Below are 11,261 nucleotides of genomic sequence, written 5' to 3'. Positions count from 1 at the left end.
GCCGCCTGTCATTCTCCCCTGTGTAGAAATAGTGATCATACGGTTCTACTATGTAGGACCGTTGATCACTGTTCCTACACCTCAAGCCACAGCCAATCACAGTTAGAATCACGCCCCTAGGGACACACATAACCCCTCCCTCTCAAAAAAAAGTTAACCCCTTTACTGCCAGTGTGATTTTACAGTAACAGTGCATATGTATAGCACTGATTACTGTAGAAATGTCACTGGTAACCCCAAAAGTGTCAAAAATGTCAGTCAAGGGTCCGATCTGTCTGCCGCAATACCGCAAAAAAAAAATCGCAGATCGCCGCCATTACGCGTTAAAAAAAAAACAACAAAAATTACAAAAATCTTTCCCTTTGTTAATAAATGCGATAACTTTTTGCGCAAACCAATCAAAATACGATTTTTGCGTTTTTTTTTTTTACCAAACATATGTAGCATAAAACAAATTGGCCGAAAATGTTAAAACATTTTGATTTTTACCCTTTTTTTTGGGGGGGGAATTTCATATAAAAAAATGTGAAAAATATTGTTATTTTTGCAAAATTGACGCTCTTTTTTTGTTTATAGCGCATGATCAAAAAATTGCACAGGTGACCAAATACCACCAAAAGAAAGCTCTGTTTGTGGGAAAAAAAGGACGTCAAATTAGTTTAGGTACAGTGTCGCACGACCGTGCAATTGTCCGTTAAAGTCACGCAGTGCCGAATCGCAAAATAGGCCCTGGTCAGGAAGGGGGTCAAATCTTCCGGGGCTTAAGTGGTTAAAATAAATGTGGTTGGGTACTCTATGGACCTGAATAAAGTTTATTGACTGTAAATACATTTTTTTTTTAATGGCTTTGGATAGAGTATAGCAAGAGGAACAACCTAACTTCAGGTGAGGACAATAGTATCATGAAAATAATACATGAAATCATATATTGCTAATAAAAATATTCTTGGAGAAAACTCTTAGACAATGGGAATGTATTCTATAGTATTCCATATACAGGTAACTTATACCCAGTGGTGTATTTTGGTTTTGTGCTGCCCTAGGCAAGGCTAAAATTGGGTGCCCCCCCTCCCCCTCCTAAGTAAATTTGCCCCACTCCTTCCTTTTTAACGGATCTGACTCGATCCAAAATTAAAGGACTACAAGTCCAAGCATTAACCCCTGAGATCTCACGAGAGGGGGGGTTAAGAGGGGGTGGGAGAGAGAGAGGGGTGTGGGTGAGGGAGGGAGAGAGAGAGAGAGAGGGGTGTGGGTGAGGGAGGGAGAGAGAGAGAGAGAGAGAGAGGGGGGGGTGAGAGAGAGGGGGGGAGATGAGAGTGAGAGAGAGAGGGGGGTGAGAGAGAGAGAGAGGGGGGATGAGAGGGAGGGGGGTGAGAGAGAGAGGGGGTGATGTGAGTGAGAAACAGAGGGGGGATGAGAGAGAGAGTGCAGAGTTTAGGGATGCCCCACACACATAGTGCAGAGTTTAGGGATGCCCCCCACACAGATTGTTGCAGAGTTTAGGGATGCCCCGCACACAGAGTGCCGAGTTTAGGGATGCCCCGCACACAGAGTGCAGAGTTTAGGGATGCCCCACTCACAGAGTGCAGAGTTTAGGGATGCCCCTCACACAGAGTGCAGAGTTTAGGGATGCCCCCCACACAGAGTACAGAGTTTAGGGATGCCCCACACACAGAGTGCAGAGTTTAGGGATGCCCCCCACGCAGAGTGCAGAGTTTAGGGATGCCCCACACACAGAGTGCAGAGTTTAGGGATGCCCCACACACAGAGTGCAGAGTTTAGGGATGCCCCACACACAGAGTGCAGAGTTTAGGGATGCCCCGCACACACAGTCCAAAGTTTAGGGATGCCCCACTCACAGAGTGCAGAGTTTAGGGATGCCCGCACACACAGTCCAAAGTTTAGGGATGCCCCGTTCACAGAGTGCAGAGTTTAGGGATGCCCCGCGTACAGAGTGCATAGTTTAGGGATGCCCCGCACACAGAGTGCAGAGTTTAGGGATGCCCTGCACACCTTCAGCCTTTTTTCACACCTGCTTACCTCTGCATCCCCCTTCCACATCTCACTTTCACCCCTCTTCAGGTCTGACCTCTGCATGCAACCTCCCCTTTACTGCCCCCATCTCCTGCCCCCCCCTTTTTAAAAGGTTCATAACTTTCAATGTCTTATTTTTTTGCTGTTTTAAGCTGAAGCACCCAGTCGGCTCTAGTACCTCCCTGCATACTGTAGGTGGCTCTGCCTCTCTATCACTTGCAGGGGGATCATCCAATGGGGGTGTTGGCATCCACGTCTCACCCTGGGCTCCTGCATCTCCCATGCCCGATCCTGAACTCAGTGGGAGCCACTCAGGATATCAGACCTGTGGGAGCTGATGGGAGACAAGCCATCACTTGTGAATACTGTACAGAAGCTGGACATTTGTGTTTATAAGTGATACTGGTGAGCATGTGGAGAAGAGGACATGAGCCAGAGGTGGTGGAACTGAGTTCCACCAAGTTCCAGCTGGAAAAAAAGCCCTGTTGTTCAGACAGATGCAGGATGCTCTAGGTCTATAGCTGGACACTGTATCCCAGATAGCAAGCAATTGAGCTGCACGTTTGAAAAGGACTTGCTAAGCTATTTCTAGACTTGCCAGGCTTCAGAAGCGTGTTGCACAATTGCAGCAAGTCTGCATTGCTTGACTCCAGATCAACTTTCTTTCCAAACATTCTGCAAGTCTGCTGCAAGTTCTGGTTCAGTTATGCTGTGAAATAGTCATCCGACCACAGGGGGCACTGTGACTTGCGGAGCTCTTGCTGTAGGCTCACCACTGCAACGTTGCTGTTGCTAGAGACTTGCCATGCAAATTTACTACAAATTGGAAAAGTGTCAACAAGAACTTGTGCTTCAAGTGCTCTGCAAGGGTACAACTTACCTGTGAAATTGTGCAGCAAGTTAACACGACTTACAATTCAACACTGCCACAAATTTGTGCCAAGTTATGCTTGCTATCGTTGATATTTTCTATGACTAAAAAAGCAATAAAGGCTCCAATTTGGCAGTCTAAGTAAGTACTAAATTACTATCTACTATTCTGAGGATTGTAAAGCACTTAGAAGGTGAGTCAGCCATTTTGGACACACTCAATGAAGAAGATTGACCTACCAGCATGCCTGTGGAATGTGGGAGGAAACCAACGCAGACACAGGGAGAACATTCAAAATCTATGCCAATAGTGTCCTGATTAGGATTCAAACCAGGACCCAGTTCTTTAAGGCAAAAGTGCTAACCATTAATGCAATGTGCTGTCCTATTCTGATGTGTATGGTGGTCCTACCATTCTAGTGTTTTTGTCCTTCTCCATGAACTTTCCTGTCAAAGATATCTATGAGTTCAGACCATAATACCACCAGCAATATGAGCAGATGGCAGTCCTGCACAAGGACTCATGTCACAATCTCTGGCCGTTCCAACACATTTACTCTGTAGCCAGGCCCGTCGTGTCAAGGTGAGCTGGCCTGGGGCCCCAAGACCCAAGACACAGACTGACATTATCCCAAAAACCCAAAACACAAACTCTGCGGCCGCGCGTCGCGCCTCACACACACAGGCCGGCCTCACACACAGGCGGCCTGTGACAGGCCGGCGGGCGGGCGCACAGCGGCGGAGCGGCATGACGTCATGCGGCGCCGGCTCGCTAGGGGTAGAGTGCGCGGCGGCACGCTTCTGCGCAGTGCGCACCAGCCCTGCCCCAGCCTAGGTGGCCTAAAGTGTGCGCGGGAGTGGCGCCACCCCACCAGGCCCGCGAACTTCGCCAGAGAGAGACACACCACGAGTCATCACATCTCCTCCTCCTCACACACGTGGACTGGACCAGGCCAGCGACAGGTATGAGCGGGGGGGGGGGGGGGCCTCCATGTCCATTTTGCTTGGGCCCCAAATTCCTTCAAACGGCCCTGTCTGTAGCTGCTGGGGGTCACATGCCCATTAGAAAACAGAGTTCAGCAAATGTATGTGTGCACTTCAAATTGGGCTAAGTATGCCAATTTTGCCTTCATGGAAAAATAATAATAAGGGCTAGGGGATTTTTGCTTTCTATACACTTTAACTGGTATGAGCTGATTTGTTTCTTCCACCTGAGCAGGTGAAAATGAACCACTTGCCTACAGTGCACTTTCACCCCCTTCCCGCCCAGGCCAAATTTCAACTTTCAGCGCTCTCACATTTTGAATGACAATTGCGCGGTCATGCTACACTGTACCCATATGACATTTTTATCATTTTTTTTCACACAAATAGAGCTTTCTTTTGGTGGTATTTAATCAGCACTGGGTTTTTTATTTCTTACAAAAAAAAGAAAAAAAAAAGTTTTCTTATTTTCTGTGAGTAAATTTTGAAAATACAGTAAACCCCCCTCCATTGCGGGGGTTACGTTCCGGACCCAGCCGCGAAAAGTGAAAATCCGCAAAATAGAAAAACCCTATTAAAATGCATTGTAGGCATGATTTTTTACTGTCACTGTATGTGTAAAAGCATTTTAAAGTCTTTAAACACACTTTTAAAACAATAGAAACTCATTTAAACACATAAAAGATACTGAGAGACATAGCAAGAGCTATGGAAAACACAAAAATATTTCATTTTTAATGATTTATATAGTAAAATAACATTACAAAAAAAAAACGCAATATACCGGGACCGCAAAAACTGAACCGCGATGGAGCAGGGGTTTACTGTAAATAAATTTTTCTCCTTCACTGATGTGCGCTGATGAGGCGGCACTGATGGGCACTGATGAGGTGGCACTTATGGGCACTGATGAGGTGGCACTGATGAGGAGGTACTAATATGCCGCACTGATGAGCACAGATAGGTGGCACTGATGGGCACTGAGAGGCGGCACTGACGGGCGGCACTGATGGGCACTGAGAGGCGGCACTGATGGACACTGATTGGTGGCACTGATGGACACTGACAGGTGGCACTGATGAGCACTGGTGGGCAGCACTGATAAGCACTGATGGGCAACACCATCAGTGCCCACACTCAGTGCCCATAGTGCTGCCAGTCAGTGTCTATCAGTGCCTAGATGAGCAGGCACTGATGGGCACTGACTGACAGCACTATGGGCACTGATTGTTGGCACTGATGGCGGGCACTGTGGGCACTGATGGTGGGCAGTTATGGCAGTTTATTTCCCTCTTGTGTATTCAGGGCACTGGTGATCAGTGCCCTGATTACATTTCTCTGTGTCCTCTTTGAGGAGGAGCCGCTGATCGGCTCTCCTCGCCTCACACACTGACAGTGTGAGCTGAGGAGAGCCGAATAACGGCACTTCCTCATTTACATGTGACCGGCTGTGATTTGACACAGCCGATCACATGGGTAAAGAGTCATGTCATTGACTCTTTACCGAGATCGGGATTGTGCCGTGTCCTAGCAACACAGCACGGTCAGGATCGCCGCTCCGCTTGCCCCCAGGGGCGCGCGAGAGAGGCTGTTCTGGTGCGCCGTCATATGACGGCGTCCCAGGATAATAGCTACACCGCTCCGCCGTCATTTGACGGTGGGCGGGTAGTAAGTGGTTAATTTGGCCATAAAATCAAAAGTTCAGCGATTTTAGATCCAAAAGACTCTGGGGGGAAATCATTTATTGGAAGAGGAATACCAATCATCTATTCTCTGTTCAATTAGCAGAAAAAAATTATAAAAGCTTTGTTGATTTTCAGAACTGGGACACCGTTAAGCTCATATTTTCCCGTAAAATAAAATACAAAATCAAGTTTATCTACAGTATCTCACAAAAGTGAGTACACCCCTCACATTTTTGTAAATATTTTATTCTATCTTTTCATGTGACAACACTGAAGAAATTACACTTTGCTACAATGTAAAGTAGTGAGTGTACAGCTTGTATAACAGTGTAAATTTGCTGTCCCCTTAAAAATAACTCAACACACAGCCATTAATGTCTAAACCTATGGCAACAAAAGTGAGTACACCCCTAAGTGAAAATGTCCAAATTGGGCCCATTTAGCCATTTTCCCTCGCCAATGTCATGTGACTCGTTAGTGTTACAAGGTCTCAGGTGTGAATGGGGAGCAGGTGTGTTAAATTTGGTGTTATCGCTCTCACTCTCTCATACTGGTCACTGGAAGTTCAACATGGCACCTCATGGCAAAGAACTGAGGGTCTGAAAAAAAGAATTGTTGCTCCACATAAAGATGGCCTAGGCTATAAGAAGATTTCCAAGACCCTGAAACTGAGCTGCAGCACGGTGGCCAAGACCATACAGCTGATTAACAGGACAGCTTTCACTCAGAACAGGCTTCTCCATGGTTGACTAAAGAAGTTGAGTGCACGTACTCAGCGTCATAGCCAGAGGTTGTCATTGGGAAATAGACATATGAGAGCTGCCAGCATTGCTGCAGAGGTTAAATGGGTGGGGGGGGGGGGGGGTCAGCCTGTCAGTGCTCAGCTCCAGGTTGCCATATTGCATTTTAAGAAAATTACAACAGCTGCAGATTGAAAAGGAAAGGTAATTTTAATAGCATTCAATCACAATATTATTTGTGTCGCAATTGTATGTACTATATTGTTTTTTCTTTATTTGCTGATTTTTTTTCCCATGAAAGTGGAGTTACCCTTTAAAAGTCTTACTCCTCTATGTACCCACACAAAAGAACATAAGCACTGGTGGTAGGTGCACCAATGTACTGAAAAATAAAATTCCACCACTCATGTGAGCTATCACTGCGGACTTTGGGTGTGAGACCAATAATTCTAGATTCATTATTCATGGTTAACTCTAAGTGGATAACCTGTAAAGTCTTTAAAGCTGTTCCCGACCACCCACCGCCGATTTACTGCGGCAGGCTGGCCCTCCTGCGTGAAATGACGTAGCTCTACGTTGGGTGCGCGCCTGCAGTTAGGGGGCAAGCATACACCGCGGCGGCTTGCTCCCGCCCCCACTCGGCAGCGGGGACTCCGATGCATGGGGCAGGCAGCCACCCTCGATCATTCTGAAAAAAAGGACATCCATTTTATTTGGGTACACGACCGCACAATTTCCAGTTAAAGTAACACACTGTCGTATCGCAAAAATTGGCCTGGTCATTAAGGGGGCAAAATCTTCCGGTCCAGAAGTGGTTAAGATTTACCTTCAACCATGTAGTGCAAGGGCCTGCCTGATTAGATACAAATAGAAAGTGTTGTTTAGGTTTGACCTCATATTATATAATTTTAGGTAAATCTAAAGGAAATTCATACAAGAAAAATGTATAGCCAGCCTTACAGGTGGAGAAATTTTGTGGCCCAGTTTCTTCCAGAGGTCATAATGCAACCAAGTTGGAAAATGTTCGAAGTATGGTTTATATTGATTTCTGCCAGTTGGTGGCAGTAAAGTACAAAAAGTTGCGATCTCTCGGGATTAGGGCTCTGTCCTTTCTGAAGTGGTTGGATAAGTTTAGATATGTTTCTCTCTGCCTTTTCCTTTAGAAAGAGTAAAGCCCCTTTCACATTTGTGCGACTTGTCCTGCGACTTGGGACTGCAAAGTGTGATGGCAAGTCATACCTCATGTTTTCCAATGAGAACCATTCATATCCGTGCAACTTCAAAGTAGTCCCTGCACAACTTTGGTCCGACTTTAACCACTTGCCAACCGCCCACAGTATATTACTGCGGCAGTCAGCCTCTCCTGGGCAAACTGACGTAGTACTACATCGCTCACCCAGGAGCCTGTGGGGGGGGGGGGGCGCGCCGCAGAAGAAGCGCTCCCGCCCCCGCTCGTTCACAGCCACCCCCGCGTGTGACCGGCGGCTCCGATGTCCACCGGCCATTCGCGATCTCCCGATGGAGAGGGAGAAAGGCAGGCGGCTGATGTAAACAGAACCGTCTGTCATTCTCCCTGATGTCACTGCAGAGACTATACGATCCTGCCAGTGGTGGCTGGTGCTCAAAGTTTTTGGGCGGGCGCAAAAAGAAAAATGTAATAGGTATTGATTCGCGGCAAACAATGCGGTAAAAAATTGCGTGACTTTGACGTCATACAAGTGTGAAAGGGGCCTTCAGTAATCAAGGAACAGTGCCTCAAGAAAGTATTCATAGTTACCCTTTGACAGGCAGAGAGGGGGGTTTGTTTAGGGTGGAGAGGCAGGAAGGGGGGTTGTTTAGGGTGGAAAGGCAGAGAGGGGGGTTTAGGGTGGAGAGGCAGGGAGGGGGTGTTTGTTTAGGGTGGAGAGGCAGGGAAGGGGGGTTGTTTAGGGTGGAGAGGCAGGGAGGGGGGTTGTTTAGGGTGGAGAGGCAGGGAAGGGGGGGGTTGTTTAGAGTGGAGAGGCAGAGAAGGGGGGGTTGTTTAGGGTGGAGAGGCAGGGAAGGGGGGGGTTGTTTGGAGTGGAGGGGAGGCGAGGAGGGATTTATTTGGGGTGAAGAGGCAGGGAGGGGGGTGGAATTTAGGGTTTGGGAACCCCAGAGCTGCCAATCACTTCCCAGCATACAACACCCAGCAGCCCCCACCCCCCTCCATGAAGCCCTGCAGCAGCTGAAAGTTGGGAATGTTAAGGTGGAGAGGTGGGGGGGTGGGGCTTTGTTTGGGATGAAGAGGTAGAGAGAAGGGAGGAATTTGGGAACTCCATAGCTGCCAATCACTTCCCAGCACCACAAGATCCGGCAGCCCCACCCTCCCCCCTCCATGAAGCTCTGCAGATTGCAGAAGCTGAAAGTTGGGAAAGTTATCAGAGGTAGGGGGAGGGAGAGCCTGGATCAAGGCAGAACACATTACTCACTGACACAGTAGAGCAGTCACTCGCTCGGCAGCTGCCTGCAGAAGAGCCCGATGAGGGAGAAGCTGAAGCATGTTGCTGGGAACAGTCACCAAGAACGGAGCTAAGGGGGAGAGGCGGGGCCAGCGGGGGAGACAGTGTATGTGGACTGGAGACACTCAGACGCTTAACCCTCACAGCTGCAGCCCCACACCTATCATCATCATCATTAAGAGGTATGCTGCTGCTGGCTGGGAGAGGAGGAAGAGATGTCCTGGTCAGACTCTAACACTAAGTTCCCCACCAGACTCCGCAGTCCTGCACACAGGAGAGAAAGGGGGCACTGAGGCAGCGCCTGCTTCGATTTCACTTACCTGCTCGTCTTGGGCTGGCTCTCTCACAACCGGACCGACTGCTGCTGCTCTCTGCTGCTGAAGAGTGACGGCCGGGACGGGACTCGGGAGAGATGTCTCCACCGACCATGCGCGCCGCTGCTCCTCCTCGCTCTGCCGGGAAGGTGACGGGAAGGTGAGTGACGTCAGCCGGGATGTCCTGTATGATTGGTCCAGGCTGAAGTCTGGACCAATCACAGCCAGGACATCCAGAAAGTGGGGAGTGTCGGGGCGCATTGCTCTGCGCCCCGATGACCCCCAGAAGAGCGCCAATCGGCGCCTCTGCCAGCCGAAGGTGGGGTCAAAAACCCCACCCCCCATACCCAGCACTAGGTCTGGCGTCCCTATTGGGCAAAAAATATACTTTTGTTTTTTTATTTAATCTTTTTTTTGGGGGTGCGGCGCCCCTGCGCCCCCTATCGGCCGGCCGCCACTGGATCCTGCTATGTAGGATCGTATGTCTCTGTGATTATCTAACAAGCCACGCCCCCTGACAGTTAGAATCACGCCCCTAGGGACACACTTAACCCCTTGATCACTAATAAAGTTAACCCCTTACCTGCCAGTGTCATTTTTACAGTAACAGTGCATATTGATAGCACTGATTACTGTAGTAATGTCTCATTCTTAGTCTGTAGGGTTCAATATTGAGTTGGCCCACCCTTTGCGGCTATAACAGCTTCACCTCTTCTGGAAAGGCTGTCCACAAGGTTTAGGAGTGTGTCTATGGGAATGTTTGACCATTCTTCCAGAAATGCATTTGTGAGGTCAGGCACTGATGTGGATGAGAAGGCCTGGCTCACAGTCTCCACACTAATTCATCCCAATGGTGTTCTATCAGGTTGAGGTCAGGACTCTGTGCAGACCAGTCAAGTTCCTCCACCCCAAACTCATTAATCCATTTCTTTATGGACCTTGCTCAGTGCACTGGTCCAAATCATTTCACTTTTTTCTTGACAAAAGTAGGACAGGAGCTGTGTTTTACTTCTGTACGGCTCTCGTCAGAACTAAAAACCACTTCCCTCCCTCTTGCCAGCTTTCAGCTGCTGCAGGGAGAGACACAGACACAGGCACAGGGCATCATTCCTGTAATTACTTCTCCGACACCAATCCCCCTCCCTGTTCTGCCTGCTTCTGGTCCCCAAGGTACACAGAGAGATATCCGCTCAGGTTTAGAAGATCCAGCAATCAGGGGTCGGGTGCACGTCGGATCTGCAATCCTTACAGCAAATACATACACTGGTACCCCCCTCCCCCCTCCCTATGTGCCCCCTTTCCCTCCCCCCCCCCCTCCTCCCCCGCAGCTCTGCAGACTTCCCTGTCCTGTAAGAAAAAAAAAATTAAAAATGTTAAAAAAATAAAATAATAATTAAACATTGCAATTAATAATTGTAAAAAATTGTAAAATAAAATAATTGTAAATATTTATAACATTTAAAAAAGTATATACATTATCTATATATACATTTTTTTATGTAAAAACCTAATAAAAATGGGCTAATTCACACAGGTTCTCTGTTATGTTTGTGTTCGCTGATAATGATTTTAATGTATTTTTAGTGAAAATATTGTCTTGATAAATTTAGGGGGGGGGGGGGCTTCCAGGTAGGCCGCTCAGGTGTAGAAGATCCAGCAATCAGAGGTCGGGTGCACGTCGGATCCGCAATCCAGGCAGCTAATACATAAACTGGTACCCCCCCCCCTCCCTGTGTGCTCACTTTCACTTTCACTGTGCCCCCCCTCCCCTCCCCCGCAGCTCTGCAGGCTTCCCTGTCCTGTAAAAAAAAATTGTAAAAAAAGAAAATAATAATGAAACATTGTAATAAGTAATTGTAAAAATGTAAAATAAAATAATTGTAAACATTTTTAACATTTAAAAAAAAAAAAAAAATATATATATATATATATATATATATATATTTATATATATATATATATATATATATATATATATATATATATATATATATATTTTTTTTTTTTTTTTCATGTAAAAAACAGTTAAAAATGGGCTAATTCACACAGGTTCTCTGTTATATTTGTGTTCGCTGATAATGATTTTAGTGTATTTTTAGTGAAAATATTGTCTTGATAAATTCAGGGGGGGGGGGGCTGCCAGGTAGGCAGCTC

The 11,261-nt window shown here is 47.2% G+C and overlaps 1 protein-coding gene across 1 annotated transcript in view; it reads left to right on the top strand.

Moving 5' to 3' along the window:
* The window catches only part of LOC309568981 (uncharacterized protein), a gene marked incomplete at both ends in the record, with an annotated part of 57,298 nt that overhangs the window by 6,619 nt on the left and 39,418 nt on the right, over nucleotides 1-11,261 (top strand). The window lies entirely within an intron of this gene.

This window comes from Pelophylax lessonae, assembly GCF_965119305.1.
Source record: "Pelophylax lessonae genome assembly, chromosome: 12".
NCBI lineage: Eukaryota > Metazoa > Chordata > Amphibia > Anura > Ranidae > Pelophylax > Pelophylax lessonae.
This window is presented reverse-complemented; position numbering and strand designations above follow the sequence as displayed.